Raw genomic sequence first — 7,716 nt, forward strand, 5'->3', positions numbered from 1 at the left:
ATGATACCACCTGTGTGATATTTTCCATTCCTACGGTGAGATAACAAACTTTGATGGAAAGAAAAAAAAAAAAACACTAGCATATAACAAGGGCAAATCCTATATTTATGATTTAGACTACAAAATGCTACTAACTCTGCTCATTGATAGAAGCCAGATTAATAGACCTAGAGGTTAAAGTCCTTTCTGGGTCTCTGAGAAAGAAAAAAAGGGGGGGGGCACAGCATGTATAGTAATTACTTGGGCATCCTATCACATTCCATTAGTTTGCTCATTTGTTTATTTATTTTGATAATGTTTACCCTGAAATGCTGCAATCACTCAGTCCACACCTGCAGAATCTCCCTCTAGATGTGGCTCAGTCCAGTCCTCATGCTATGTTAAAACGAAACAGGAAGGCCCTTAAGTATTCCATTTGAACCGTCTCTAAAGTGATCCATCTGCATTTATACCAAATTGATGTCCCCGTTTCTGTGCTTTTTCCCAAAATGAAAACGTCTTTCTGATTGTGACAATGAAATTGCTTGTTATAGAAAGTTTAGATAAAATGGAAGTGTTTTACTTAATCACCAGTAATTTCTCCACCCAAAGAAAACCATTTGGTGTATATCTTTCTAAATTTCTGTGTTTTACAGCTTTTCCTGAAACAAAGATTAGATCATATCATGTATTGTGATTTTTAAACAGATACTTTTTTAAACAAAAACGATCTTCTCTTATGTATAAGCATGTATCTACATTAATCTGACTTTGTTCTTCCTTGCAAAAGAAGAAATTACACCTACCTACTTTTAGGAATCATATGTTATTACATTAGTCATTTGCACACATTATATTCAGTCTAGCAAGGATCAACTACAGACACAAGGAAATTTTCGTCTGCCCTCTGTGCGTCAAATTCTTTATCTGCACACACTTTGACTCCCTGGGTTAGAATTCTTAGGCACCTACTTAAAGAGGAAAAGGTACATAGCTGGTGTTTTTGGTTTAAGAAACTCCCAAAATCACTTGGTTTTTTTAATTTCCCCAGGCATCGGGAGAAAATGAAAACCAAGAGACAGAGGCCATAATTCATCCTCATGTCCCCAACATCTACGGAGTAAAGGGTAGCCACGTGAATTGAAATGGGTGTACTTGGAGAAACAGCAAAAGTTTCTTGGAAAAGAAGGGGTCTGAATTGAGTCTTAGGGCAGGTAGGATTTGCCGAGGAGAGCCTGGATTTCTGGCAATAGGGAAGCGTGAGAAAGGGAGAAGGTGGGGAAAATGCACTGCGCACATTTGGGTTAGGGAGGAAACGTGCCTCACTCAGATTGACCTGCCCTTGGGTGTGGTGGGAAAGGTAAAATACGAGAAGGCAGGGCGGGATGGTAGAGGGCCTCACAGTCCCAGCAGAGGGGTTTACACTTGACCAGAAGGGAAATGGAGAGCCTCGGAGGGTTTCTGAGCGGCTAGGTGATGATGAAGGCAGTATTGAGAGTGATGAACCTTACGGAATTAGTTGCATAGCAGTCATATTCTAAGCAGGGAACCAAGTAAGGAGCTTCCTAGAGAAATCTCCATTTTAAATGATGCATGCAGGTGGCGGCAGAGGGGATGCCTGAGATGGACTCAAAGAGGTATTTCAGCGGAATAATCACGAGTCCCTGGTGAGCGACTGGTGCCTGACTGAGTAGAGAAGTCAGGGAAAGGGTCCTTTCCAGCGGCCAGATGGTCACCTCCCCGGCAGCCTCTCAGCAGTTCTTCATCCAATTGCCACACCGTGTAATGTACCCCTGTAAGAATTTATTTTATCTCCCCTATAGTACGCTTTCAAAGAAGAGTTTTCACTGAGAAGTACCACCCAATGGATTGAATTCACTATAACCGTTAGGGACATGCTAGCTCTTATCCTGAAAATGATAGGAGAGATGAGCCTAAAGCCACAGTGAGGAGCCAAGAGAAGCTTGGACCCCTCACTCCTGAGCCTCGAGTTAGTCCAAAGGAGAGAGAGGACTCCAGGATGAAGTCTGAGATGAGGAAAAAAGAACATTCCCCGGAATTCATGAAAATAGTAATTAAAAATAGATAGGAGAAGTCGGAGGAGGAGAAAGCACAAGCCTCAGTAGGAGGCTGTAGGGAAAACTCCAGAAAGCGCTGTTGTTCCTCTCAGTTAATGACAATACAAGCAGATCCTTAGCAAAACAGAGCTCCATCCTTCTGCCCCTCATTATTCTAGAGGCTGGATAAAATCCGTTTAGATAGCTATATTGAAGTATGCATGACATACAATAACTGCATATATTTAAAATACGCAGTTTGATAAGTTTTGACGTACGTATACATCCCACATACGTATACATCCATCAGATCATCGTCACGATCAACATTATGAACATATGCATAACCCCCAATAAAACCTGTTTTTGAGAACTACCGAGAACATCTCCAGATGGAAAGAGATCATCAAAGCCCCCTTTGCTTTGCGGAGGAGGAACCAAGACCCCAAGAGGGAAAGTGGTTCACACAAAGCCCCAGAGCTGATCTGGGGTTGAAGCAGGCACGAGAAGTTCCATCCTCAGACTCAGGGGCACTGCTCTGACACTCTGGACTGTCCAGTTATCCAAGGTAATTCTTCTCAGCTCTAGGAAAAGACCATTTCAGACCAAACACTTACTTATCAACCTATCCCTGGGGAAGCTGTAATTTGAAAAGAGAAAAATGATAGCTCTCTTTAGAAAAGTGCTCTAATGGCATGTTCCTTCCTATTAAGGATGATGTTAGGCACACTTCTCATTTTTGCCCTTTAACCTTAGAAAGTGAGTAGCCTAATAGTAGGAAGAGTAAGACACTAAATGAAAGCACAGGAGAACCGCCTACAAATTCAATCCTCCAGTAGTTACCGGATTCAACAGCACTTCAAAATCAAAACTCTGAATGCCTTTGCATATAGAAACAGTATCGCTTATAGTAAAAAAAGAGTTTTACAGCTCTGTTCGTGAACGATTAATGATACGTTTCAGAACATTACAGACTAAATAGACTTCTGTGTTCTGACTAAAAAATACACAAAATTATAGTGTCCGAAAAAGATGTTCTCCAAATCTCAATCAACCAAACTTGAAACCAAATTTTCCATCAGAGAACGATAAAGATTATATCAGAGTTGCTGGGTTCTCTGCTGCACATGAGCAAGGTGACTCAAAATTTTTATGAGATCGCTTCGTTTGGACAAATATGCTGTGGTTATGTAACATGTTAGTGTCAAGGAGTCTGGGTAAAAGGAGCACGGGAACTCTCAATACTATCTCAGCAACTTTGCCATAAATCTAAAGTTATTCCCCAAATTACTCCAAAATAAGAAGTGTTCTGAAAAATTAAAAACCTCCAGGAAGTCACATACCAAAACAATGAAAATGCAGTCAATATACGGTGGGAAATATCTGCACCTATATTTTAAAGGGTTAATATCCTTACTATGTAGACAGTACTTACAAAAGTCTAGAAAAAAGTATCTTGTGTAAAATGGACACACACACACACACACACACACATATACACAAATATATGGCCAAATATTTTAAAATGTTCAATATCTGTAGTAACCAAAGAAATGCTATTTTTAAAAAAGAGATGGCCTTTTTTTTCAGCAATTAGGTTAGCAAAGTTGTTTGCTTTTTTGGTTATAGTGGATGTTTGCTTAGTTGTTTTTGTTTTTGTTTACTTTTCAATTACATACGATATTAGTTTCAGGTGTATACCTTACAAAGTGATCACTCCAGTAAGTCTGGGGCCCATCTGAGACCACACAGAGTTGTTACAATATTTTCGACTATATTCCCTTTGCAGGCCTTTACACCCCTATGACTACTTTTATAACTGACAATTAGTACTTCTTAATTTCTTTCACCTTTTTCACCCATACCTAGGAATAAATTTAAGCAAGGGGGTAAAATACCTAGACTTGGAAAACTTGAAGAAAGAAATTGTAGATACAAATAAATGGAAGGATACACTGTGCTCATGGATAGGAATAATTAACATATTAAAATGTCCGTACTACTCAAAACAATGTACAGATTCAATGCTTGTTTTTAATATTACCCAGACTTGGTGAGGGTTTGGGGAGATGGGCACTAGTGGAAGAGCGTACGCCATTACAGCTTTCCGAGAGAGATTTGGCACTTCACATCCAAAAGCTTACGGATATGGACCTCTGTGCCTATCATTCTTCTTTCTTTTAGGAATCAATTCTGAGGCACTCATCATGGACGCACACAAAGATTTGCCTACAATTTATATCGTTTAAAATGGTAAAAAATTAGAAAAATCCTAGTGTTAGTTAAATCAAGCAGAGCAAGTCCACATCAACCAATGTGGTGACCATTAAAAATGATGCTGTATAAGAAACTATGAATATGTAAAGATATGAAAAGATGTTTCTGGAAAATTAAGTTGTTTTTAGGAAGGCTTACAAAACAAAACATACATTCAAAATGATTATATAGGAAAGAGATACACCCAGTGATTTGGCTACACAGATTTGCCAAAATTTCTGTGTAGTTACAGTTGCTTTAATGTTCTTCATCTTGCTTATAATTTAAATTTTTTAAAAGGGAGGGGAAAAAGACCAAATATCCCTCTGATGTGGGAAGCCATGATCTCAGCATCTTTCCTTATACCTTGATCCCAATCTAGTTTGGGGGTCTCTCTTGGTACTGTGCTTTCTAGCCTGCCTTTCCCTTTGGTCTGTGAGTTCCCAATTTGGGTTCACCCTTATTCTCCATTTTCCTACTACCTATCCATCCTTTGGTACTCCCCAGAGCTCACCACCCTGCCCGCTCTCTGCTGCCCCCTCCAGCCACCAGCAGACAACCAACGTGTGAATTTGTGGGATCCATTACGCATTATGTGTGTGTGTGTGTGTGTGTGTGTGTGCATACACACACACACACACACATGTCAATTGGGAAGAACAGACAAGCTCCATAGATGGTTGCCATTTGCAACACCAGATTGGAAGACCTCCAGTATATATCCGTCCTGCCTCAGCTAGAAGTAAATAGAACCATCCAACACCATGCATGAAGATCTATCTCCCCGTCTTCTCTCTCTGCATCAGGTTTCCATTTGTGATTGCCCCAGTCCTGGATCCATGAATGGATTACTCATTTCTGGAATACTTACTTTGCGACAGATACTGTTAAGTCATAGGGCACCAAAGATTAATAAGATTTTATCAGCTAAGAGCTCAATGTCTAGACCAGCACTGTCCAGTAGATGATGGAAATGTGCAATATTCACACTATCCAATAATGTAGCCACCAGACACACATGGCTATTGACCACTTGAAATGTGACTGGCATGACTGGGGAACTGAATTTTTTATTTTATTTTAATTAGTTTAACTTAAATTTAAAAACTGAAGCAGTGTAAAATATTTTTTCCTTTAAACATACTTTAATGATTTGGTAGGACATTGTAACTGTTGAACATTTAGCATCCAAATTGAAATATGCTGTAAATGTAAAATGCACACCAGACTTCAAAGACTTAGTATGAAAATTAGAATGTAAAATATCTCGTTAACAATTTTTATATTCATTACATGTCAAAGTGGGTATATTGGGTTAAAAACATGTTATTGAAATTAATTGCACTTGTTTCCTTTTACTTTTTTATGCAGTTACTAGAAAATTTTAAATTCCGTATGTGGCTTGCATTAAATTTCTATTAGATAGCACTGGTCTACAGAAAAAAAAAATAGTGATATTTAAACAGTCTCCTACTAACATATGCTATAATTTCCTGGAAACGTGTACAAAGTCTAATGCATAAAAGTTAAACAATACACTTACCTGGGGTAGTTTATTCTTGAGAGCTGAAAAAAAATCACAGAATCCCTAATTTCAACCTGCATTAAATAACAGCCTTTTTCCCGGTTGCAAAAGTAACTCATGCTACTTATTAAAAATTGAAACATTACAGAAATAACTCAGTAAGTTAAGGTATCCCCAGAGATAATTAACAGTTTGAGCTATATAAAAACATGTTGTTACTATTGGCTATTTTTGTAAGTGTGATATTATACTGCATTTTGACAAGAGCTGAATCATATACCACTATATGCATATACTATAATTTATTTAACCAGTCTCTTATTTATGGCATCCAGTTTTTACTATTTTACAGCACACTACAAGGAACACTCCCATACTACCTTTTTTATACTTTTTAGGTTTATTTATTTATTTTTTGCTTCTAAAATAATGTTCTCATAGTAAAAACATTCCAACATTACCGAAAACTGTAACACAAAAATGTGACAACCTCTCGTGTTGCCCACCCCGACTCCCCTGCCCTAATCTGTACCTCTGATGACTGTTATCAGTGGTATGTATTCCATCAGAATTCTTTTTTCTATGTCTATATTTACTAGCTTATCTTTTTCTTTTAAAAAATTTTAGACAGACTATACATAGGTCTAAATTACTTTTTAACTTAAAAAAATAATATTTGGGCACCTTTCCATGTCAGTGCATATACCTGATCTACTAATAAATGTTCATAAAAAAGACACTAGTTTAATACATAATTACATCTATATACACACGCAATTAATACTGTGCATTTATTAAAAGGAGATTAGATAGATCTTTACAAACGAACATGGAATGATGTCAAAAATATATTTATAAGCAAAAAAAGCAAGTGGTTGAATGGTGTGTATTACAATTCAACTTTTGTAAGAAAAGTCATATTTGTACAATTATCCAAATCTATTTATTTCTAAATTCAGATAGCAAGAGTTAAAGTTTGGGTAGTGAACTCTGGTAGTGAAGGACGTTAAGTTTTCTAAATGTATTCAGCTCTGAAATTTCAGATCATGAATAGCAAGAGCTGGGCTGAGGAGAAACATAGCTCAAAATATTTATCTGAATCTATTCAGTTCCTAGGTTTGGAAAGCAAGAGTTCAGCTTATCACATGTATTTATGCACAAAAATGGTCTGGAAATAATATGCCTAGAACTGTTAGCAGTAATCATCTTTAGGATGGAATTTTCTTTCTATTTTAACATAACTGTGTTATTTGAATTTCTTACAATGCACATGGGTACTTCTATTCAGAAAATAACACAATAAAAATGTCACTTAAAAAAAAGCAGATTCAGGGAACATGGCAACCTAAGCAGATATGATACTTCAATGAATATTCTATCTATATTTTTTGTATATCTTAAAGAATATTTCTGTTGGATCGGTTCTTTTTTTTTCTTTTCTTTTCTTTTCTTTTTTAAAGCCTACAGCACTCAGTCTTCCTAGATGGTCTCCCATCCAAGTACTGACCAGGCTCTACCCTGCTTAGCTTCCTAGATCAGACAGGATCAGGCACCTTCAGGGTGACATGGCCAGAGACTGGACCAATTCTTAATAATGGAATTGCTAGGTCACAAAGTGTGAGCATTTTTTTGTATTTCCAGGTTGCCCTCTGAAGAAATTACACCAGTCTTCTTTCCCACTAACATTGCTTTGAGGCCTGATTCCCACAGCTTCCCAATACTGGCGTTATCAGTTAGGGGACCTATACCAATCCAAAATAAGAAGAATATTTCATTGTTTTATTTTGTATTTCTTTAATTATTTGTGAGGTTGAGCATCTTTTTATGTATTTATTGGTCATTCAGAATCCCTCTTCTATAAACTTTCTATTCACCTATTCTGGCCATTTTTCTCCAAGT

General features: G+C 37.3%; 1 pseudogene; it reads right to left on the reverse strand.

Annotated features, from left to right (window-relative positions):
* Positions 1-7,275: 7,275 nt before the first annotated feature.
* Positions 7,276-7,394, reverse strand: LOC118611168 (annotated as a pseudogene).
* Positions 7,395-7,716: the final 322 nt, after the last annotated feature.

This window comes from Rousettus aegyptiacus, unplaced genomic scaffold, assembly GCF_014176215.1.
Source record: "Rousettus aegyptiacus isolate mRouAeg1 unplaced genomic scaffold, mRouAeg1.p scaffold_m13_p_13, whole genome shotgun sequence".
NCBI lineage: Eukaryota > Metazoa > Chordata > Mammalia > Chiroptera > Pteropodidae > Rousettus > Rousettus aegyptiacus.